Here is a 23,117-nt window from a genome sequence, read left to right as displayed (position 1 = left end):
TTTACCACTGAGCCACCAGGGGAGCCCCCTTATTTATCTTACAACTGGAAGCTTGTACCTCTTGACCACCTTCATCCAATTCCTCCCTCCCCCAAACCCCTACCTCTGGTATCCACAAACCGGACCTTTTTTCTATGACTTTGTCCGTTTCTTGAAGTGTAATTGACTTACAACGTCATGTTAGTTCCTGTTATACGACACAATGCTTCGGTATTTCTACACATTACAGTATGATCACCACTCAACTCTCAATCGTAGGCTAGTTTGAAATTCTCAGAAAAGTTGCGAAGATGGTACAGAGACTTACATAGTTTGCACCCAATTTCTAGCTGTCCCCCTTGTTGCTGTCTTACACTGCTGTGGTTCATTTGTCATAACTAACGAGCCAGTGTTGATGCAGCATTGTTAACTGACATCTGTGTCTTATTAAGGTTTTGTTAGCTTTTCCCTTATCTGATGGACTCCCTTTTAAACTTAAAGTTAAAAATAGGAAAATGAAAGACAGTGGAAAACCACGCTCAGTTGGCAAACAGGATTCTAGCTGGACGCTGTTGGCTCGTGACTGGCTTACGCTCGAGGCAGCTTTCTCTTGGTCCAAAAGGGGATGTTAGCAGAGGGCAGAGGTGTTAAAGATGGGTGAGCACGAAGCGGAGACTCTCCCAGGCCAAATGGGACGCCAAGAGAATTGCCTCGGAAGTGAAATGACATCGGCACTGTAGAGTCAGTGGGACTGCTCCATGCCCACTCTGGGTGCCGCCCGGAGTCATCTCGGTCACTGCCCCGTGTGAGCCTCCCCTTGGGAACTGCCACCCTCACGTGGTTAGAAACTCCAAGTCTGAGGCTGCAGGCTTCCCAACCTGGGGGCTCCTTTCTACCCTGGAGGACAAGGCGGAGGGGCTGGAGCCTCCACTGGCCCAGGGCTGTGGGGACATCATCTGTCTTCTTCATAGTAATGCCCCAGCTGAATCCCCAAAGCCTGCAGGCCCTGGACAAGGGGGGCATAGAGAGGTTTCTGGAGGATTCCATCGTGTCACAGCCCATGGGAAGGAAACCCCTTGCGTGGCCTCAGGCCTGCTTGCCCGTCGTGTGTGAGACGGCTGGTGTGAGTGGACGGTGAGCTGGAGGGCTGAACCGAAACTGGGCTTCTCAGCAGCCCTTGTCTCGGTGAAACGTCTGAACTCATTCACGCTCATTCCTTTAGAAGGCTTCACACTGGTTTTAGTGTTTCATGACTTAGAGTAGGTGACATTGTTTCCTGAACCCAAGTCATCACTTTCCAATCCAGCACTTTGCTTTCAGATAGAGATCTGCTGGCCTCCTTTCTGGGAGACCAAAGCCCGCTCCGGAGTAATTCGGACAGCTCCCTGGCTCTTAAGGAATTTTACTCGGTGGAAAGTCACTTTCAGCTCTGGGTCCCAACACCTGACTGCGTGAGTGTATGCTAAGTTGCCGCAGTCGTGTCTGACTCTGTGACCACGTGGACTGTGGCCCACCAGGCTCCTCTCCGCGGGATTCTCCAGGCAAGCATACTGGAGTGGGTTGCCATGCCCTCCTCCAGGGGGTCTACCTGACCCAGGGATTGAACCCGCATCTCTTACATCTCCCGCGTTGGCAGGCGGATTCTTTACCACTAGTGCCACCTGGGAGAGGTGATCAAAGCAGACCGTTTGCAGAATCTCTGGGTTCACTCCTCAGGGCTGACATTTAGTTCTTGGCTGACAGATTGCAGAATTCTTTGAGTTAGTCCAAGGAAGCCAATGGATGGATGAAATTTTCTCCGAGTATGGGGTGCCGTGTTGCTGGGCACCCCATATCTCTGGTTGGGACAGAGATAATTGATAAATCCATCTCACTTTTTGAAATGAAGCTACTACAGGTATGAGCACCACCCTTAAAATTTGCCTCTCCCCTTTCCCAGAGGTAATGACTCAGTGAAGTGTATATTCTTCCAGACTATTTTCCTGGCTTTATATGTGTTTCCATAGCGTTTCATTTTATGTGTGTGTAAGGGAGGAGGGTTGCACAACCAAGATTATATTTATTGACTGTACCATTCTGATCCCCTTTTCACTCACTAATACGTCTTGAAGACCTATCTCCATTGTAACATACAGATGCAGCTCACCCTTTAAATCCCTGCCTTGGATTCTTGCACATTCCATTTAATCAGTCTTTTTTTTGGGATGGATATTTCTGATGTTTCTTATGATAAACGTTTTTTTTCTTTTTTAAGCAGACGTCAATGTGCACGCCTCCTTATGGATGTGCATTAAGTGATGTTCTGGCTGGCAGTCTATGCTTATTTCTGGTTTTCGAAGTTATGGCCAAATTACCCGTCAGACTATCTGTGTGTGGAGAGGGGTGTCAGTTTCTCTTCTTTGAGGTTGTTTATTCCCGGTATCTTGTCTGCAGTGGCTGCAGGGTTGCAGGGAGCAAAGGGGTGCAGAGAGAAATTCATCTCTAGGTGTTACAGGCTGGGAGGCACCACAGGGGTGGGGACGGTGTGAGGGGGCGGTCTCCGTGGTAGCGTCAGTGGGGGCTTTGTTCCCAGGTCCATCCCTGAGCAGGATCCCAAACCGAGGCACCCAGGTGACCAAACCAGCCGTGGATCGTGTCTGGACCCCACTCTTGACTGTCAGACACTGCCAAGTTCATAGGAATTCCACATACATGTAACGGGGGGGGGGGGGGGGGGGGGGCGGGGCAAACCCTGAAATCATTAGGTTGTAAATAAGGAAAAGAGGAAGGAAAAGAGGCTGACCACTAAGTGCAAAGACGTGAAGGGAAAAGGCCAAGCTAATTCCCACCCCGGGGGAAGTGGGAGGTGTGAAGGGGGATGAGGCTTGAGGCGGGAAGCTGGACCCGGGGATGGGGAGTGCACAGGGTCGGATCCAGGACAGAGGCGGGGGAGGGGGACTGACGGGAAAGAGGGGAGAAAGGAGAGAGGCTGGGTGGGGGGACCGAAAGTGGCAAGGTGAGGGGGACGAGGAGAGAGCGGGAGGGGGAGCCTGCGTCGGGTCTGTTTGCGATTAGCACCGAAGCTGGTGCCGAATGAGTAAGCAGAAACTTCCAGGCATCCCCACACCCCCCTCCGAGGCCAAGCAGAAATCAGATGCTCCGGTGATTAATCGTGGAGAGTTCAGGACACGACCACAAACGCCGTGCAGACTTGAAATTAGCTGCCTTCCCCCGGCCCCCTTGCCAAGATGGGAGTGAGGGCCGGGCCGTGAGGGGTGGGGGCCCCGCCTGCTGGGGGCCAGCATGGGACTCTCCCTGGCGGAGCTCAGAGTGACACCGACGGGCGATCGGCCGCGGCCAGAGCCGCAGGCGGCATCCGGGGGGGACCGGGCCGGCCGGGGGGCCCCAGGCGGGCTTCCTGGAACCCCGCTCCGCGGCCGCCTGCACCCTGACCGGGCCCGATAAGAGCCCGGTCGCTCTATCCGAGCCCGGGGAGCGCCGGCCCCGCGAGGGAGGCCGAGCCGAGGGGTCCTCCAAGGCCATGTTCCGAGCGCACTGCCTCCTCTCCTGAGCCCCGCGCCGGTGGGAGCCGCCGCTCGTCTCAGCGATAAAGAAAGTCGAGCTTCCTCCAGGGGGACGGGGCGACTCTGGCAGAGAATGTTCGGACCTGCCGGGTGGTGAGTGTGGACCAGACTCTGGGGTGGGAGAGCGGCGTGTCCAGTACATCCCACCTGGAGCTCCGCGAGCCCTGAGACTGAGATGGGATCGTAGGAGGACCTCGCTGTGTGGCCTTGGGCAAGTTCTTTCCCCCACTCCGGGCCTCCCTTTGTCCATCCCTAGAATGGGTGGTTGAAGGAAGTCGTCTTTAAGGGGGTCTTACTATGACTACTATTTTTATTATTCTTGTTTTTGACTGTGCGGCAGGCTTGCAGGATCTTAGTTCCCCGTCCAGAGATTGAACCCTGGGCCCTTTCAGTGGAAGTACAGAGTCCTAACCGCTGGATGCCAGGGAATTCCCTATGACTTCTATGTTTTGTGGATCTGCTGTGCCAGGCGCTGCGCCAAGCATTGATGAAGCTTCAGCTTGGACAATCCCCTCCAGCCCCGGGGCGGGATAGAGATTCTTATTACTATTAGCCTCATCGTACACTGACAAAGGGAGACTCAGAGAAATGAAGTGACTTGCCCGAGGTCACGCAGCTGGTTGGCAGCAGAGATGGGAATCAGATCTCGATCTTTCTAACTTGCCTCTTGCTAAGCTCTGCACTTCCAGGAGTAGTTGGGACTTGTGTCCTCTGTATTCTCTGAGTCTGTGATGATCCCAGAAAGCAGAAGTGAAGGAGGAGAGGAAGTGTTGTGTATAGGAGGCAGGCAGAGGGACTGGACAGGCGAAGCCATAGGCCGAGCAGCCTTTGACTCTTGGGAGGGTCTGTCAGCCCGGGGATGGGCAGGGACTCCTGGCTTGAATGCAGAGGGCCTGATGCCCCTTGCGGTATTTGCTGTCCTATTACAGGAGCCTCCTGGGGCCGTGAGAGAAGAGGGTTAATGTCAGGCAGGGGTGGAGAGAGCTGGGGGTGGGGACGGTGGCACATGTCTGTATGAGGTTGTGTTCCAATTTTGTTTTGCCTTTTCAAAAATCTGTTTCGAATCATTCTGGGCTCCCACTGCTCCTCTGGCCCAAACAGAATTGTGAAACACATACAGTGCTTTCCACATGCCTCCCTTGGGGGAATCACGTATTCACATCATCGAGGCTATTTGCATATGCATCCCTGCAGCTGTGATAGCAGCAGCCAAGAGATAAGATGCAGATAAAGCCAGCGAGTGTCTCTCTGGCACCTACAAGGAGGAAGCATATTACATCAACGAGGGCTGGGAAATCCACGGCCAGGCCGTGGCAGGTGGGAAGTCCCTTGGGTGTCCGGCATCTGGGCAGAGCTGGAAGTCCCAGCACCCAGTTGTGGCCTCCTCTTTCTTCTTCTCTTGGAAAATTCCACCCCATCGCAGCTGTGTACTCACTCCTTTCTTTCTGGGTCTGGCCCAAGCCCTCTGCCCTGGGCTTGACTGGAGACCTGACTGGCGGTCCTTGCTCAAGAGTGACCAGCTTGTCCCAGGAGATTCCCCTCAGTCCTGGGCAAACCCAGATGGTTGGCCACCCTATGCAGTTCTGCCCTTGATTTCTTCTTTTTTTTTCCTTTGCAACTTTGAGCTAGTGACTCGCTTTCTCCCATCTGTAAAACAAAAGGATTATTTTAGGAAATCTTTACAATCTCTTTGCAACTCTAAAATGCTGTGACTCTGGCTGGAGAGAGTCAGAGCACTCAAGTTCTAAATGCGGGTGAGACACAAGCTTAAAGAGGAGGAAAACCTCCCTGTGAATCCCCCAGCGCATCAGGGAATGCGCTGGAGGAGGCTGGAATTCGGACGAGCTTGAAGAAGTGAATGCTGTCAGTGAGAACAGCCCTGGGTATCCACAAGCTTCAGAAAGGTGTGCGTTCAGTTGCTCAATCGTGTCTGACTTTTTGCAACCCCATGGAGTGTAGCCCGCCAGGCTTCTCTGTCCATGGGACTCTTGAGGCAAGAATACCAGTGGGTTGCAATTTCCTGCCATTCCCAGGAGTATGGGAATCTTTCAGACCCAGAGATTGAACCCTCAACTCTTGCATCTCCTGCAGGCAGAGTCTTTACCAGTAACACCACCTGGGCAACTCTGTTGCCAACACCCATCTGGTGGGGCCAGACTCCACTGCTTAGTGCCTGACCTGCTGTGGGTTCCTGCCCCGCCAGGGACGTTCTCAGCTGTGTGGCCCTTGCACGTGGTGTGCTGGAGCCAGCTTGGACCTACTCGTGAAAACCAGTTGTCAGATTTTTAGGAACTTGGTGAACTCATTGGTAAACAGAACCATTATTAAAAATTAAACTATGTAGATTTATAATTAAATACATGATATTAAAAACAAAGGGCGTAGGTACTCAAAACTCATCACTTTCCATTTTTAAAAAAGCTACCTGGTTACTGATACTGGTGTTCCTGGGGATATTTACATCCTGTGTGTCTGTCTGGTGGAAATATCCAGTGCACTATTGCAGATCTCTTCCTGATTCCAATTTTTTTGCGACTTCAGGTTGGTAGCCTGAAGTCAGCCATGGGTGGAAGGAATGACACCAAGAGAAATTGCAAACAGTACAACTCAGGGCTTGATTTATTGTTTTGTTGATTATCTAGCTCAACAGACAAAGTGACCTAGACAAAGGAAAGGAGAAAAGGTTGATGCAGATTGAACACAGACGTGTGTTGTCTCTCTGCTTGGTGCAGTGGGAATAGCACCCAAAACCGAGGAAGTTGCTCACTTTGTGGACAAGCCAGGAAAGCGCCGACCTGCTCTCTGCTGTATCCTTTTTTCTCACTCCTTAGCGTGAAAGCAGATATCAGCCTGCGTTCTGGAAGGAACTACAGTCGCTCGTCAATTATAACCATAGGTTGACAATAGATACAAGAGTTGAGGGGCAAAAATCGATAACAACATCCTGTGTGAATCACTTGAGGAAATGAAATTTACGGAAAGGGGGTCATCGTACATTTTATGTTTATCTGTAAGTTGTCTGTTACACAGCCTTTGTGTCAATACAATCTACAGCAAACCTGGGTATATATGTGTTCGAGAGTGTGTGTAAATGCATAGATTTTACACACGTGTGCATGTGCTTACACACATACACTTTCCCCCGGAAAACTGGTTGTTAAAACCTTTACCCACACACCGCTGGCCCCACCACAGCTTGTGCCCAGGGTCTTAGAAATCTTATGGACCGTCCTGAGAGACTGTGCTCAGCTCTCACCCAGAGGGATTCAAACTCCAGGCAGCGGGCCTTGGATACAGTTCCTCTGCTTCTTCCTCTGGCCTCAAGCAAACCACCAGCCAAACTCCTCTCTCCTGCCCTAAGCGCTGGAATGGATGCAGAGACTGGGAGGGGCAGAGGGTGTCGCTGGCACCAGCTGCCTCCAGGGGCCCAGCTCCGGCAGCAGGAAGGCCCCGCTCCCCGTGTCCCTTGGTTCCCTCATTCATGCCCTCCCACGTCTGTGGGGTGTTTCCAGGTCGCCTCGGGGGCAGCTCCGTGGAAATCCCACCCATTTCAGGTCTCACTCCTTCCATCCTTGTTGTTAATGCACAATACACGATTCTCTAATCAAAACGGCGTCTTGGATCGCGGAGGAGGAACAGCTAAGCCAAACCTGTAGGGAAGTTCAGACCACCTTCTATTTTTAGAAAGCCTCGGAGCCAGGTGGGCTCTTTCCAGTCTCCCAGGCCAGCAAGCACGAGAGGAAAATATTTCTCATTCCCCTGCTCCGCCTTCTTAGAGTCCCGGCCAAGGAGGAGGCCCAGGTGGGGACACTGGCCGCCTCAGAGAAGCGAGGCTCGGATGGCAGGAAGTGAGCCCTGCCCGCAGCAATTTTAAAAAGAGCTAAAACCAGTTTGTTTGTTTTTTTTTTAATTTTAATTTTGCATGTAGGAACAGCAATCCTGAGTTTAAATCTCAGTGGGTCCCACTCCAGGCAACCTTTTCCAGACCGTTCATTTACTCACATGCGTGTGTGTGTGTGTGTGTGTTAGTTGCTCAGTCTTGTCCGACTCTTTGTGACCCCCATGGATTGTAGCCCCCAGGCTCCTCTGTCCATGGGGATTCTCCAGGCAAGAATACTGGAGTGGGTTTGCCATTTCCTCCTCCCAGGGACCTTCCTGACCCAGGGATTGAACCCGAGTTCCCTGCATTGCAGGTGGATTCTTTACCACTGCACCTCCTGGGAAGCCTATATTCACTCACATATGTAATTTTAATTTTCAAAAATGAGATCATTCTTACATTTTATTCTGCATCGTTCTTTTTTCACTTGATGATACACCTTGGGTGTTTTTCCCTGTGAGCACAGGAAGACCTAAAGCTTTCCACGCCTGCCCCCAGGAGGACTGTGAGAGGGGAGCTATGGTGACAACCGTATCTCTGTTTTCACATCAGGTCTCAGATTTTCTATTAAAATTTTTTTTATATATTTTTATTATTTATCTGGTTGTGTGGGTCTCAGCTGCAGCCTACAGCTTGCAGGATCTTCAGTCTTTGCTGGGGCATGCAGAACTCTTTTTTAAACTAGTTAATTTGGCTGCGTTGGGTCTTGGCTGCTTTTGTTGTGGCTCGTGGGCGCTGCATGTGGGATCTTAGCTCCCCAACCAGGCACTGAACCTGTGTCCCCTGCCCCGCAAGGCGCGTTCTTAAGCACCGGACCACCAGGGAAGCCCCTGGAACTTTCTTGACCGCCGAACACACAAATAGAGCCCAGCCGCCTCCATTTCTCAGTTTAAGGACATTCTTGGCCCCACCGTCTGCCTGTCTCTGGAAGCTGACCGTTCCCCTCTGCCCCCGCGGCCACGGTCACCTCCTCCCTGATGTCTCTGCCGCTCCACCTGCCTCTCTGACGGTCTGTTCTGCACCTGCAGCCAGCGGGGTCTTGTTCAAAGGAGATCGGATCCCACCCCTCCTCTGCTCAGGGCACCTCCTCCCCGCGGCCTGGCAGTCCTAACCACAGCCGCCAGGCCCCACAGAACCTGGACCTCATCTCCCCTGCCCGCCCCGTCACTGAACTCGCTGCCGAGTACAGTCCTGAGCACAGTGTGACCTCAGGACCTTTGCCCTTTGCCCTTGCTGCCCCCTCTGCCTGGGACACTCATTCTCCAGATCGCCACATGGCTCCCTCCGTACCTCTTGCCATCATCTAACACATGATACATTATTTTTCTTTTTCAAAATATCTTCTGCTGGAGGGGCTTCCCTGGTGGCTCCGCAGTAAAGAATTCACCTGCCAATGCAGGAGACACAGGTTTGCTCCCTGATCCGGGAAGATCCCACGTGCCGCGGAGCAACTAAGCCCGTGCGCCATGACTCCTGAGCCTGTGCCCTCGAGCCGGGCAGCCTCGACTACCAAAGCTCAGCAACAAGAGAAGCCGCAGCAACGAGAAGGCCGCACGCCGCAACTAGAGGGTAACCCCTGCTCGCTGCAACTGGAGAAAGCTGGAGCGCAGCAACAAAGACCCAGCACCGCCAAACAGACACGATTATTTTTTAAAATAAAAATGTGAGTTTCCTGAGGGCAGGATTCTCTCTCTCTTTTTGTTCCTGTTTTGTTCAGTGCTGTATCTATCCCATAGCACGCACTCGGTTAAGTCTTATGGAAATATTTGCTTGCTTCTGCGTTGACCAGCAGAGTCTTTACCACTGAGCCCCCAGGGAAGGCCTCAGTCCTCCAGATTTGGGTTCAAATCCTGGATCCCTTGTCAATGTGCTGTGTGACTCTGGGCAAATTACTCCACCTCTCTGCACCTCTAGAATGCAAGAGCGCTCTCTTCCAGAAGCCGCGTGAAGCCTTCCATGGTTCTTCTCCTGCCGTGGTGTTTCCTGTTGGGTTGTGTACTCATTCCTGAAGCATCCCTGGAATCCTCTCATTGGTGTAAGGAACCGACAAGGCTCATCCTTGGAGCTGAGTGGGAATCAATTCCACCCAAACCAGTGTCGGTGAATCTGGACATGAGGTGGCCCCCCAAATGGAAGTCACTCAGTCGTGTCCTGCTCTTTGTGACCCCATGGACTATATAGTCCATGGAATTCTCCAGGCCAGAATACTGGACTGGGTAGCCTTTCCCTTCTCCAGGGGATCTTCCCAACCCAGGGATCGAACCCAGGTCTCCCGCATTGCAGGCAGATTCTTTACCAGCTGAGCCACCGGGGAAGCCCTGAGGGGCCCCAAAGCCAGTGGCAACTCTTGGGGGAGCAAGCAGGGGCTGGGCCACAGGAGGGCAGGTGTCCACTCCAGGCTGGGCTGGTTTGGCCATTGACCTTGGTGACCATCTTACGGCCAGAGAGACTGTCCGGGACGAGTGGTGACCAGCACTGGTCTCTGGCCTCATCCACGTGAGGCTGACGGCTATGCTTGGGCCGTTGCACACACACGTCTGGAATACCTATTCCGAAGGGTAATTCCCAGGGAGAAAGTGTGTTTATACTTTTCTTGGGGGAAAAATTCCATTTCTGTTGCCAATCAGTTCCGCTTGAGAACAGCTTTTCTCAACACCAGCATGTTGGCCGCCCAGGCTCGTGTTCTGTGGATGAGCTCAAAGTGGGGGGGAAAAAGTGACTTTTCTTTCCTTCTTGCACCCCCCAACCGTGATACCCGGCTGCTAGTGTTGAAAGTGTAGCTCACTTAGTTTTCCTTGTCATGCTGACTCCAGGAAAGGCTATAAAAACCATCAGCGGGCCCCACTGGCCGTAACTGGCTGGAATGGAAGTTAGCTACCCCAGCGGCCGAGTTATCAGAAGCCGGTTGAGACGAAGATGCTTCAGTCAAGTCTCTTCTCCTTGCACCCGGGCCCCAGGCCGGCGCAGGGCGGGGGCTGCTGAAGGGAGTTTGTCTGTCTGTCTTCCTTCCCGGCTCCCAAGAGCTGCAGGGCTCTTGGCAAGATGGAGCAGCTGGGAGGCCGTGCAGTAGGCTGGTCCCCTGAGGGCCTCTGACGCCCCCTGCCCACATCAGAGCCCAGCTCTGCTGTAGCCACGAGCCGTGGACTGAGGTCCTGTGGCCTCAGTTTCCTCATTTTTAAAGTGATGGTCGTGGTCCTTCCTCCTGAGATTGCTGTCAGGACCACGGGAGTGGATCCACTTGGAGGAGCCCCTGACTGCACGTAAAGTCCTTCCTAAACGTCAGCTTTAAAGTTTAAACTGTATTTACCTGAGGCCGCACGGGGCCTTTGCTGTGGCGCACGGGGCTCTTTGTTGCTGCACACGGGCTTTCTCGAGTTGCGCTCTAGCTGCAGTGTGTGGACTTCTCATGGTGGTGGCTTCTCAATTTGTGGAGCTTGAGCTCTAGGGAGCGAGGGCTTCGTGGGTGCCGTGCACAGGTTCAGCTGCCTCGAGGCACGTGGGATCTTAGTCCCTGGACCAGGGATCAATCCAGCAGCCCCTGTATTGGCAGGTGGATGCTTAACCACTGGACCGCCAGGGAAGTCCCTAAACGTCAGTTTTTATTACTGACTCAGGACCCTCCTACTCCTACTCCGCTGACACTAGAGGCGTGTGTGGTTGTGCCACTGCATCTTAACCCAGCCCCCTGTTGATAGACCTGTGATCGGTTCCAGTCTTTTGTGATTTCAAATCATGCGGCATCGAATCACCTGTATTGAATCTACCGCTCCCCTAAGATATGTGAACCCCACGATAACCTTGTCTCCGCACTTTCCTTCCCAGGGCCTGTAGAACGAGGAGAGGTGTGTGGACGAAGGGCCAGCCCCGGCCTGGCATGCAGACAGGCCTGTGGGACAGGGCAGGGTCAGGCCCTTCTGAGCCATCCAGCCCCCGTGATCCTGGCCAATGCCCAAGGTGGCCTGGAGAGAAGAAAGCTGTGCCATGCAGCTCTGCCCATCTTTTGCGATCCTTTTCCTCCAGGAAGCCTCCTGGGATCTGTGTTCTGACACTCGTGACTGTCTCTGCATGGATTTAGTACCGTGGTGTCCTGCTCCCTTTTGAGGAGGGCAAGGCCTTAAGATGAGGAGTCAGGAAGGCCTGACTTCTTAGTCCTCCACCCACGTAACCCCCGGGGCCTCCATGTCCTCTTCTGTGTGAACCAGATAATAACAATAATGATAGCAACTCCTCAGAAAGGTCTTGGGAGGTCTCAGCAATATAACATTGGTGGAATGTTTGACCCTGCGTTGGTCCTGAGAAACACAAGCTTGGACTAGGAATGTCGCCTGTGGGAGGGTCCAGCTGCCTGCCCGCTGGGCTGTGGGCACTTGCAGGCAGCGGTGTCCCGTCTGGAATCGAATATAAACGGAGCCCAACCTAACGGTGTGGCCTTGGGCTAGTCGTTCTCTTTCTGGACTGAGTTTTCTCTCGAAAATGGGGGTCCTGATGATACCTATCTAACGGGTTTGTTTGGGGAATTCAGTGAGGCCAGAGCAAATAATGCTTTGGACCTGGCAGATGCTCAATAAACGCTGGCTATTGCTGGTATCATGCATGTTGTGTTACTAATTGTAAAACATCCTCCCAGAACCTGGCACAGCTTTGTACATGCCCTGGGTACTTTGCGAATCAAACGCACTGACTGTCAGGGCCAAGTGCGCTGGTTATAAGGTAGGGTCTGCGGGAGGCATTGATAGAAGGCTCCATTTCTCCTGTGGTTGATCCCCTTAGAGAGAAGACGACCTGACCTGTGGTTCATGCCATCTGCCAGTGCCTAGCTCTGTGGGATGCTGGAGCCGGCGTCAGCACCCCCATTTTACAGATGAGGAAAAGGGGCTCAAGACGGGAGAGCCTCTCACCATGTTCCACAGCCAGCTCACAGCGCAGCAGGGGCCGACCCACTTTTCCTGACCCTCAGAGCAGTGGTCCTCACCCCGCCTCGCACAGGAAATGGACCGCGGGGGTGAGATATAGAGTCCCTCGTTGAGCATGGCCCTTGCACATTTCTGTCATTTTTGCATCTGGGGACACGGGGTGAAGAAACTCAGATGAACCGTTCTGGTTTCCTGGTGGACAAACACTGCTGACCCGGGGTGAGGGATGTTTGTTGCTGGACTGGGTCCGTCAGAAGCATGGTTTTATCTGGGTTTTTCCCTTCTCCCCTGCACCCGACTGCAGAAGATCCAGAGAGGGCGAATGTGCTGAAAACCTCAGGAGCTGTTCCAGGGTATCTGAAGGGCAGGAGGCCCCTGAACTGTGGATGCTGGAGGCCCCAGTCCCACCCAACCTGCTGTGGGACCTTCCTGGAACGAGAGAGCCCAGGAAGGAGCAGGGGGTCACTGCCCTCCCCTGGCCCGCATCCGTGTGCCCTCTCCTCTCGTGAGGACACCAGCCACGGGATTCAGGGCCCCCCTGATCCAGTGTGACCTCAGTGGAACTAATTACATCTGTGATACACCATTTCTAAGTAAGGTTGTGTCCTGTGTCCCTGTGTAGACACGACTTTTGGGGGGACACCGTCCAACTCACGACAGCAGCTGATAGTCACCATTGTTATCACTTCCTCCACCGCCCACCGAAGCAGGACACACAAGTGTCGGCGCTTCTCTGAGCGCCTTTTTTTCTCATTTTTAAAAAAGGTTTTTATTTTGTAAAGGAGTATAGCCAATTAGGGCTTCCCAGGTGGCACCCATGGTAAAGAATCCGCCTGCCAGTGCAGGAGACATAAGAAACACGGGTTTGATCCCTGGGTCGGGAAGATTCCCCTGGAGAAGGACATGGCAACCCACTCCAGTATTCTTTCCTGGAGAATCCCATGGACAGAAGAGCCTTGTGGGTTACAGTCCATAGGATTGCACAGTTGGACACGACTGAAGTGACTTAGCACGAGTGAAGATTAACAATGCTGATAGTTCCAGGTGGACAGCAAAGGGCTGAAGTCATACGTGTACATGTATCCATTCTTCCCCCGAACCCCCCTTCCATCCATGCCGCCACGAGACACTGAGCAGAGTTCCCTGTGCTATACGTAGGTCCTTGCTGGTTATCCATTTTAAATACAGCAGTGTGTCCACGTCCATCCCAAACTCCCTAACTATCCCTTCCCCCCTGAGCTTCTTGCATTCCTTCTCTCTTTATTCCTCTGGCCCCCTCCGAAGCTGTGCAAAGTGGTTTCATGGTTATCTATGAGACTCAGAGGGGTGGACTGACTTGCCCCAGCTCACACAGCTGGTAAACAACAAACCTGGCTTTCGGACCCTTTTCTCTCTAACCGCAAAGCTGACAAGGTTTCGAGCCCCTCAGATCCCACCCCAAGAGCTTGGGGCCACCGTACTTTTCCTCTCAGGATCCCGCCGTCTGAGACAGGCTCGCTCCTGGCCCACACGTCTCTCCATAAACATCTCCCCCAGAGAGGCTATAAAAGGGCAGGGGGTAGGATTCTTTATTCGGGAAACATGAGGTTGTGCTCTGCCGCGGGTCGCTGGTGCCCGGGTCTCCTGTGGGCAGGAAGCTGGCGTGCCCCCCGTGTGTGTGAGAGCGTACCAGAGGCGCTCACGTCATCCCTCACATCTGGGAACGTTTTCGGAGTCTTGACTGGGGGCTACAAATTGCAAAGGGGTCCTTTAAGGTGTGATTTATTCATCATCGAGACCGTGCTGTTAAATGCTCGCGCAGAGTCCATTCACTCTGTCGGGCCCACGGCCCTGACTTCTCAGGCCGGGCCCGGCCATGGCCTGGCAGCAACAGTGGGGCTGGTTTTTTGATGTCAGCAGAGAGGGGAGAGTAGGGCCCGGGGGCCGGGATGGGCCTGACGGAGACAAATGAGCGCCAGCCAGATGGTGCCCTGCAGGTCAGCTTTCATCATGCTTGCCGAGGAAAGAACATGCTTTGGCTGATGGGAGGTGTGGGCAATTAGGAGTCGGGAAAGAAAAATTGTCATTTCCAACAACTGGGGCTTTGGGGCCAGGAAATATTGGCTCTGTCCGCCCGGAGAAAGTGAATGGATTGGACATCCCTGGGAGATCGGGGTCCCCAAAGGTCCCAGCTGGCCTGCAGCACTTGGTGGGGCACAGGACAGAGAGCTCAGCAGGCTGTCTGGGTCCAGGTCCTGCCTCCTTCCGAACACCCTGGTCAGCCCGCTGTTGGACAGGGATTATCGCAGAGCCTCCCCCGGGGGCTGCGGGAAGCCCTGAGCTAACAGCATAGGTCGAGTTCTCACTAACCCCAGCCAGTGTCCTCAGGACCCGGGTCCAGTGCGGGGCTGCCTGCAGACGCAGAGGAGCCGAGGCCGCGGACTTCTCGCTGTGGCTCCAGGGCCAGACCCCTAAGCCGCCCGCCGAAGCTGGGCAGGAGCTTCCTCCCTCAGGGTAACTGGGAGACGAGTGTCGAGGTGGTCTCACCCGGCCTGGGTGGTCCGTGTGCTCAGCATCTAAGAAGCCAGGCCTGCGGATGTCAAGGGTCTGATTCACATTCCCAGCTTAGGGCCAGTGGGAGGGCAGACGGCGGCCACGTGGTCCCTGCGGTCCTCCTCAGGTGGCTCCAACCCCAGAGGAGAGGCGGGGAAGGACCATGTCTTTATGGGCAGCCAGCCTGGGGTGGGGGGTGGGCCGCATGGCAGGTCAGCTCAGGGGTGGGGATCACACAGACCTGGGGCGGGGAGCGCCTGACATCAGAGTCATCAAGGTGCCCAGGTCCTGTGAGCTGCATCTGGGCTACAAGTCTGTTCTCCAGACCTGGAGTCAGGTATCTGTCAGCATGTGAAGGCTGAGGCCTGACCCTTCCCTGACGTCCCCATCACCTCCAGGTCTGACTGCCTGGGGGTCATGGCTAGGCCGTGCCAGCCAGCTACAACTCTCCCATGAAGGCCAGTTTCTGGAGCTCTCAGATGTGTGGCTCTTGGCTTGTTTATCTCCACGGCTCCAAGCCCGGCCAGCTTTTGGGCAACAGGAGCCCCAAAGTCTGTGAAGAAGGGACCGTAGAGCCCACCATGGGGGTAGCTGGGGGGGAGGCACAGGATGCTGGGTGCCCCGGCTGCAGGCAGCTCTGAGCATGGTCCTTTGGAGCCCAGGAGGCCAGCAAAGTGAGGATGGAGGGGAGGCTACTCCAGGGCGGGGGACCATCCCTGGAGGGCCGCTGGACCCTGACCTTGTGACAGCTGCTCAGTGAGGGACCTTCCTGGCTTCATTCCTATTTACATATGTATTTAACTTCATTTGGGGGTTGCCCTGGGTCTTGATCGCTATGCATGGGCTTTCCCTAGTTGTGGCAAGTGGGAGACACTTCCTGTTGCAATGCTCAGGCTTCCTGCTGTAGTGGTTTGGTGGTTTCTCCCGTCGCGGGGCACACGGCCGCGCGTGGGCCCTAGTGCACACGGCTCAGTAGTTGTGGCTCATGGGCTTAGCTGCTCTATGCCATGAGGAATCTTCCCGGACCAGGGGTCCAACCCGTGTCCCCCGTAGATTCTCATCCACTGTACCACCAGGGAAGTCCCACGGCTCCATTCCGATGTACTTTATTTCCTGATTCTAATTCCTGATTCTTCATTTCACTGCTCCAGCCAGAGGTCCCATTCATTCATTTTCTTAGTCTTCACAACGAACCCATAAGGCAGGGAGGTGCTATTATTTTACGTGCATTTTTAGATGGGGGAACGCACATAGAGCTTAAGTGACTAGTCCTGGGCACAGAGCTAAGGAGGGGCTGGATTAGTTGTGTGTAGCTCCGTGACACACGACTCCAAAGTTTAGCGGCTTAGAACGCTGCGTGTTTGTAATCTCATCGCTTCTGCGGACTGGAGGACCCGGCCTGGCTCAGCTAGGTCCTCTGCTTCAGGGTCTCTCACAGGCGACAGTCAAGGGGTGAGAGGCTCCAGTCACTTCAGGGTCTGACGGGGGCAGGATCCTTTCCCATATTCTCGCGGCAGTGCCGGCAGGGTGCAGTTCCTCCACAGCTGTTGGTGGGAAGCCCTTGGTTTCCTGGCCCCGTGGCCCTCTCCAGCACAGCAGCTTGCTCTGTCAAAGTGGGCAAGCCAGGAAGGGGTGTGTGTGTGTGTGTGTGTGTGTGTGTGTGTGTGTGTGTGTGTGTGTACTTGAGTCACTGTCTTTTATAACCTAATCTTGGAGATGACATCCATCCCTTTCACTTTTGCCATATTCCATTCATTAGAAGCAAGTCACTGGGCCAACTCATACTTGAGAGCAGAGGGTGGGCGCCCGCAGGGGTGGGTCGTTGCGGGCCACTTTGGAAGCTGCCCAGCCTCAGAATGTTAACCCAGTTGGGTCTGACTCCAAAGCCTGCTCCCCCAACCCCCTGCCCTGCCAAAGAAAGCTGAGCAAAGAGTTCTTTCCTCCCCAGTCCTAGAGACTGGCCACCTGTCTGCTACCCGCCAGGTCAGAGTTGGGCCGCCCATTCATGTGCTCAGGGAGCATTTACTGAGCACCCACTATGTTTCAGGCCCTGCACAGGACAGCTGTGGTTCACACCCACGGGAATGTCCATCCCAGGGACTGACCTTGGGTAGCTAGCTGCACATCCCCTCCCACTGTCACGTGTGTGTGGCGAGAAACGTGTCCTGTGACTCATCTGAGATTTCTCAGAAGCCCCGGTCATAGGGCAACATGGGAAAGCGCTCGACTTAGTCTAAGCTGGCAAGCGTAATCTGACGGAGGCCTGAGGTAAGGCTCCCGCCCCCGCTGAGCCTCTCTCTAAGCGCGTCTGAGTCTGCGCACCGGGCAGGGATGCCGCGGGCCAGGCTCCCCGCCGAGGGGAGGAGGCGGGTCTGCAGCCACGTCCGATGCCTGGATCACCGCTCGCCTCTCTGGCACTTGTGGCTGCAGCTGGCGGCTGGAAGAACTCACGCTCTGGGCCCGGAGCCCTGCCTGGCTGGTTTGTCTCTACCTTGGCTCACACCCCCCTCCATCACGCCTGCATTTGGCCCCCTGCCTCAGCTGTCCACCGCCAGCCTCTGCTGCAGTCACTTGGTCCCTGCCCCGAAAATGTGTCCCCCCCAACCCCAGAAGGGATGTGTTGAGCCCCATCTTGGTCATGGGGGGACCCTGTGTAGCCGGGGAGAGTGGACCGTGGGGCTTCTTTCTCTTCAACCTGCTGCATGTCTGGGTTCCCCAACCCCAAGTGGTGGGCAGTGGTTTCAAGGCAGCTAATTCCTTGAGCCTCCGGAAGATGAAGTTGCCTTTGGAGCTGACCCTGAGTGTATGAAAACACCAATAAATAGAAGTAGCTGACACACAGGGTGCCTGTTATCCACCGGGGTCTCTTCTCAGCACTTCACGCATGAGCTCACTTAATACAGCAACTCTGTGAAGAAGTACTGTTAGTCCCATTTTACAGATGGGGACACTGAGGCACAGAGGAGGGAAATGGCTTGCTTGTGGTCACAGAGCCAGTAAGTGGTGGAGCTGGGATGTGGGCCCAGGTGCCCCAGAGTCCACGCTCTTCACCACTGGCATTCTCCATCTGTGTCCTCTCTGGGCTGAGGCAGAGGGGGGCAGCAGGGTCCTCACTTCCTCTGCATATGTTCCTTTGCGGGTAGTTGGCCAGCCCGGGGTCATGGCTGAAGGGAGGCCTTACTTTCTTGGTAATTTGGGAATTGCTATGTTCATGGAGAGCTAAGGGCCTTTCAAAGAATGTTTTCTCACAGTGGAGGCTTTTAAGAGGCTTTTAAGTCTCCTGTCTCGCGGCAGAATCTATTTGGATTGTCGGGAACTGAGCCTGGCCATGGTCCTGCTCTTTCTGCCTTTGTAGGAATCTCCCTCTACCCGGGCAAGTTGAGGATTGAGTTCAGGAGGGGAGGGCGGTTCCCCACAAAGCAGAGAGGAAAGTGCGCAATACTTTTCCAACCTGTTACAGAAGTGGCCATACACTTCATCAGTCACAGTCGTGACGAATGTGCTGAAGGAGAAACACACAGAGCAAGGCGGCTGTGCTGCAATCGTCTGAGCCCATTTAGGCCACGGGGGCAAAGCACCAGAGACCCGGCGGTCAGAGCCGCCATCTCAGCTTCAGTTCTGGGACCCAGCAGAGGCCCAGCTTCAGTCTCCCCACCTGGGAACAAGGAGGTCAGCCCGTCACCCTGAAAAGGTGGAGCAGCTTTCCTGGGAGTGGCCTGGGATGCTGAAACCAGGGTGACCAGGGAGAGCAGGTTGGGACCGCCCAGGGCAGAAGGATACAGGAGTCCCGTGGGCATCCCAGACCCTCCCCTCTCTCAGTTGCCTCCATCTTCTGTCCTCCCTGCCCCCACCTAGGCCAATCTAAATGAGAAGGCCCCTGTGTCAACCACTGGGCAAGCGTTATAACCACGAATTCTCAGAGACAACCCTGTGCAGAGAGTAGTGTCATCATCCCCATTTTATGTGAAGGAAAACTGAGACTCAGCCAGCTCGAGCAACTCGCCTTTCGAGAACGTGGCAGGCTGGGATTTGTCCCCCAGGGCTGTCTGACTCCACACCCTTCACTGTCCTCCCATGCCTGCGGGGCCATTCAGGTCCCTGGATGGGGGACAGAGTGGAGGAGAGAAGAATTTGCCCAGGGGGAAAAAAAAACTTCAAGTGCCAGACTCCAGAAATGCCCAGAGCTGTGAGCTGTGTTGTGGCATGCCTTCCCCTCACTGTGAAGAGCCGAGCTGTGGGAGCAGATGTCAGGAACTTTGAGCAGAAACCCAGTTCTGAAATGTTCTAGGACGAGGCAGGGAAGGGTCTTCTGGGGAAGGGGTGGAGGTTCCAGTCCATGTCACTGGAGGAGACGGGATGGGGGCGCGGTGGGGGGACACTGATTTTGCTGGTTGATGGTTAATGTTCCCTCCCAAGGATATGCATGATTTATGCCGGTGTTTTGAAACAAAATTCAACCAAGCTAGACTCAGTGCCCCAGGAAGCTAAGGAGATAGCCGTCCTGGAAACTGTTCAGGGTGGGGGAATAAAAGGATATACCAGACAATTTGCCTCCTTTCTGACTCTACCCATCCAAAGCAGAGGCCCCCCCCTTATCACTGAGACCCCTCGGGAGGCACCTTCCAGGCACCAACAGCCGAAGAAAGTGGTGTCCCCTGTCTGCATGCCTTTTGTCTTGGCTGGATCGAAGAGTAAAAACAAAAACAACCCCCTAGACATATTCGCTAAACCTGCTTTGGTCCCCATTCTGAGGCCTTCCTGGGAAAAATAACCTCTGCGTTAGGAGTCTGAGTTACATGTGATGAAACCCCAAGTCATACTGGCTCAAGCTGAAAAGAGAGTGGGGATTTCTCTGGTGGCCCCGTGGCCAAGATTCTGTGCTCCCAAAGCAGGGGGCCTGGGTTCAGTCCCTGGTCAGGGAACTAGATCCTATGTGCCGAAACTAAGAGCTTAAGTAAACAAATAAATACATTTAAAAATAAATCCGTTGATGAACGTTTTTTTTTAAAAAATAAAAAGAGAATGTATTGGCTCACATTTAAGTCTAGGATTAGGTACAGCTTCAGGTGTGGCTGGATCCAGTGGAGCAGTTAGGGGTGGAGGATCTTAAGGTGGATTTTCAGTGGCCTAGACCAGAAGCGATTTCTTTGGCTGAACCAATCGTGGCAGCTGTGAGAGTGCGATGGTCTGAATGGGTGTCAGTGGTGTGCACTGGGAAGTGGTGACGAGGTGAGAGTGCGATGGTCTGAATGGGTGTCAGTGGTGTGCACTGGGAAGCGGTGACGAGGTGAGAGTGCGATGGTCTGAATGGGTGTCAGTGGTGTGCACTGGGAAGCGGTGACGAGGTGAGAGTGCGATGGTCTGAATGGGTGTCAGTGGTGTGCACTGGGAAGCGGTGACGAGGTGAGAGTGCGATGGTCTGAATGGGTGTCAGTGGTGTGCACTGGGAAGCGGTGACGAGGTGAGAGTGCGATGGTCTGAATGGGTGTCAGTGGTGTGCACTGGGAAGCGGTGACGAGGTGAGAGTGCGATGGTCTGAATGGGTGTCAGTGGTGTGCACTGGGAAGCGGTGACGAGGTGAGAGTGCGATGGTCTGAATGGGTGTCAGTGGTGTGCACTGGGAAGCGGTGACGAGGTGAGAGTGCGATGGTCTGAATGGGTGTCAGTGGTGTGCACTGGGAAGCGGTGACGAGGTGAGAGTGCGATGGTCTGAATGGGTGTCAGTGGTGTGCACTGGGAAGCGGTGACGAGGTGAGAGTGCGATGGTCTGAATGGGTGTCAGTGGTGTGCACTGGGAAGCGGTGACGAGGTGAGAGTGCGATGGTCTGAATGGGTGTCAGTGGTGTGCACTGGGAAGCGGTGACGAGGTGAGAGTGCGATGGTCTGAATGGGTGTCAGTGGTGTGCACTGGGAAGCGGTGACGAGGTGAGAGTGCGATGGTCTGAATGGGTGTCAGTGGTGTGCACTGGGAAGTGGTGACGAGGTGAGAGTGCGATGGTCTGAATGGGTGTCAGTGGTGTGTCAGTGGTGTGCACTGGGAAGCGGTGACGAGGTGAGAGTGCGATGGTCTGAATGGGTGTCAGTGGTGTGCACTGGGAAGCGGTGACGAGGTGAGAGTGCGATGGTCTGAATGGGTGTCAGTGGTGTGCACTGGGAAGCGGTGACGAGGTGAGAGTGCGATGGTCTGAATGGGTGTCAGTGGTGTGCACTGGGAAGCGGTGACGAGGTGAGAGTGCGATGGTCTGAATGGGTGTCAGTGGTGTGCACTGGGAAGCGGTGACGAGGTGAGAGTGCGATGGTCTGAATGGGTGTCAGTGGTGTGCACTGGGAAGCGGTGACGAGGTGAGAGTGCGATGGTCTGAATGGGTGTCAGTGGTGTGCACTGGGAAGCGGTGACGAGGTGAGAGTGCGATGGTCTGAATGGGTGTCAGTGGTGTGCACTGGAAGCGGTGACGAGGTGAGAGTGCGATGGTCTGAATGGGTGTCAGTGGTGTGCACTGGGAAGCGGTGACGAGGTGAGAGTGCGATGGTCTGAATGGGTGTCAGTGGTGTGCACTGGGAAGCGGTGACGAGGTGAGAGTGCGATGGTCTGAATGGGTGTCAGTGGTGTGCACTGGGAAGCGGTGACGAGGTGAGAGTGCGATGGTCTGAATGGGTGTCAGTGGTGTGCACTGGGAAGCGGTGACGAGGTGAGAGTGCGATGGTCTGAATGGGTGTCAGTGGTGTGCACTGGGAAGCGGTGACGAGGTGAGAGTGCGATGGTCTGAATGGGTGTCAGTGGTGTGCACTGGGAAGCGGTGACGAGGTGAGAGTGCGATGGTCTGAATGGGTGTCAGTGGTGCGCACTGGGAAGCGGTGACGAGGTGAGAGTGCGATGGTCTGAATGGGTGTCAGTGGTGCGCACTGGGAAGCGGTGACGAGGTGAGAGTGCGATGGTCTGAATGGGTGTCAGTGGTGTGCACTGGGAAGTGGTGACGAGGTGAGAGTGCGATGGTCTGAATGGGTGTCAGTGGTGTGCACTGGGAAGCGGTGACGAGGTGAGAGTGCGATGGTCTGAATGGGTGTCAGTGGTGTGCACTGGGAAGCGGTGACGAGGTGAGAGTGCGATGGTCTGAATGGGTGTCAGTGGTGTGCACTGGGAAGCGGTGACGAGGTGAGAGTGCGATGGTCTGAATGGGTGTCAGTGGTGTGCACTGGGAAGCGGTGACGAGGTGAGAGTGCGATGGTCTGAATGGGTGTCAGTGGTGTGCACTGGGAAGCGGTGACGAGGTGAGAGTGCGATGGTCTGAATGGGTGTCAGTGGTGTGCACTGGGAAGCGGTGACGAGGTGAGAGTGCGATGGTCTGAATGGGTGTCAGTGGTGTGCACTGGGAAGCGGTGACGAGGTGAGAGTGCGATGGTCTGAATGGGTGTCAGTGGTGTGCACTGGGAAGCGGTGACGAGGTGAGAGTGCGATGGTCTGAATGGGTGTCAGTGGTGTGCACTGGGAAGCGGTGACGAGGTGAGAGTGCGATGGTCTGAATGGGTGTCAGTGGTGTGCACTGGGAAGCGGTGACGAGGTGAGAGTGCGATGGTCTGAATGGGTGTCAGTGGTGTGCACTGGGAAGCGGTGACGAGGTGAGAGTGCGATGGTCTGAATGGGTGTCAGTGGTGTGCACTGGGAAGCGGTGACGAGGTGAGAGTGCGATGGTCTGAATGGGTGTCAGTGGTGTGCACTGGGAAGCGGTGACGAGGTGAGAGTGCGATGGTCTGAATGGGTGTCAGTGGTGTGCACTGGGAAGCGGTGACGAGGTGAGAGTGCGATGGTCTGAATGGGTGTCAGTGGTGTGCACTGGGAAGCGGTGACGAGGTGAGAGTGCGATGGTCTGAATGGGTGTCAGTGGTGTGCACTGGGAAGCGGTGACGAGGTGAGAGTGCGATGGTCTGAATGGGTGTCAGTGGTGTGCACTGGGAAGCGGTGACGAGGTGAGAGTGCGATGGTCTGAATGGGTGTCAGTGGTGTGCACTGGGAAGCGGTGACGAGGTGAGAGTGCGATGGTCTGAATGGGTGTCAGTGGTGTGCACTGGGAAGCGGTGACGAGGTGAGAGTGCGATGGTCTGAATGGGTGTCAGTGGTGTGCACTGGGAAGCGGTGACGAGGTGAGAGTGCGATGGTCTGAATGGGTGTCAGTGGTGTGCACTGGGAAGCGGTGACGAGGTGAGAGTGCGATGGTCTGAATGGGTGTCAGTGGTGTGCACTGGGAAGCGGTG

The 23,117-nt window shown here is 54.7% G+C and overlaps 1 protein-coding gene across 2 annotated transcripts in view; it reads left to right on the top strand.

Annotated features, from left to right (window-relative positions):
* The first annotated feature begins 2,972 nt into the window (after nt 1-2,972).
* The window catches only part of RIPOR3 (RIPOR family member 3), a 76,161-nt gene continuing 56,016 nt past the window's right edge, over nt 2,973-23,117 (top strand). For both annotated transcript variants that reach the window (XM_010811762.4, XM_002692501.7), the window contains exon 1: nt 2,973-3,635. The gene's annotated coding sequence lies outside the window, so the exon portion shown is untranslated. The remainder of the gene's footprint in view (nt 3,636-23,117) is intronic.

Source organism: Bos taurus, chromosome 13 (genome assembly GCF_002263795.3).
Source record: "Bos taurus isolate L1 Dominette 01449 registration number 42190680 breed Hereford chromosome 13, ARS-UCD2.0, whole genome shotgun sequence".
Lineage (NCBI taxonomy): Eukaryota > Metazoa > Chordata > Mammalia > Artiodactyla > Bovidae > Bos > Bos taurus.
This window is presented reverse-complemented; position numbering and strand designations above follow the sequence as displayed.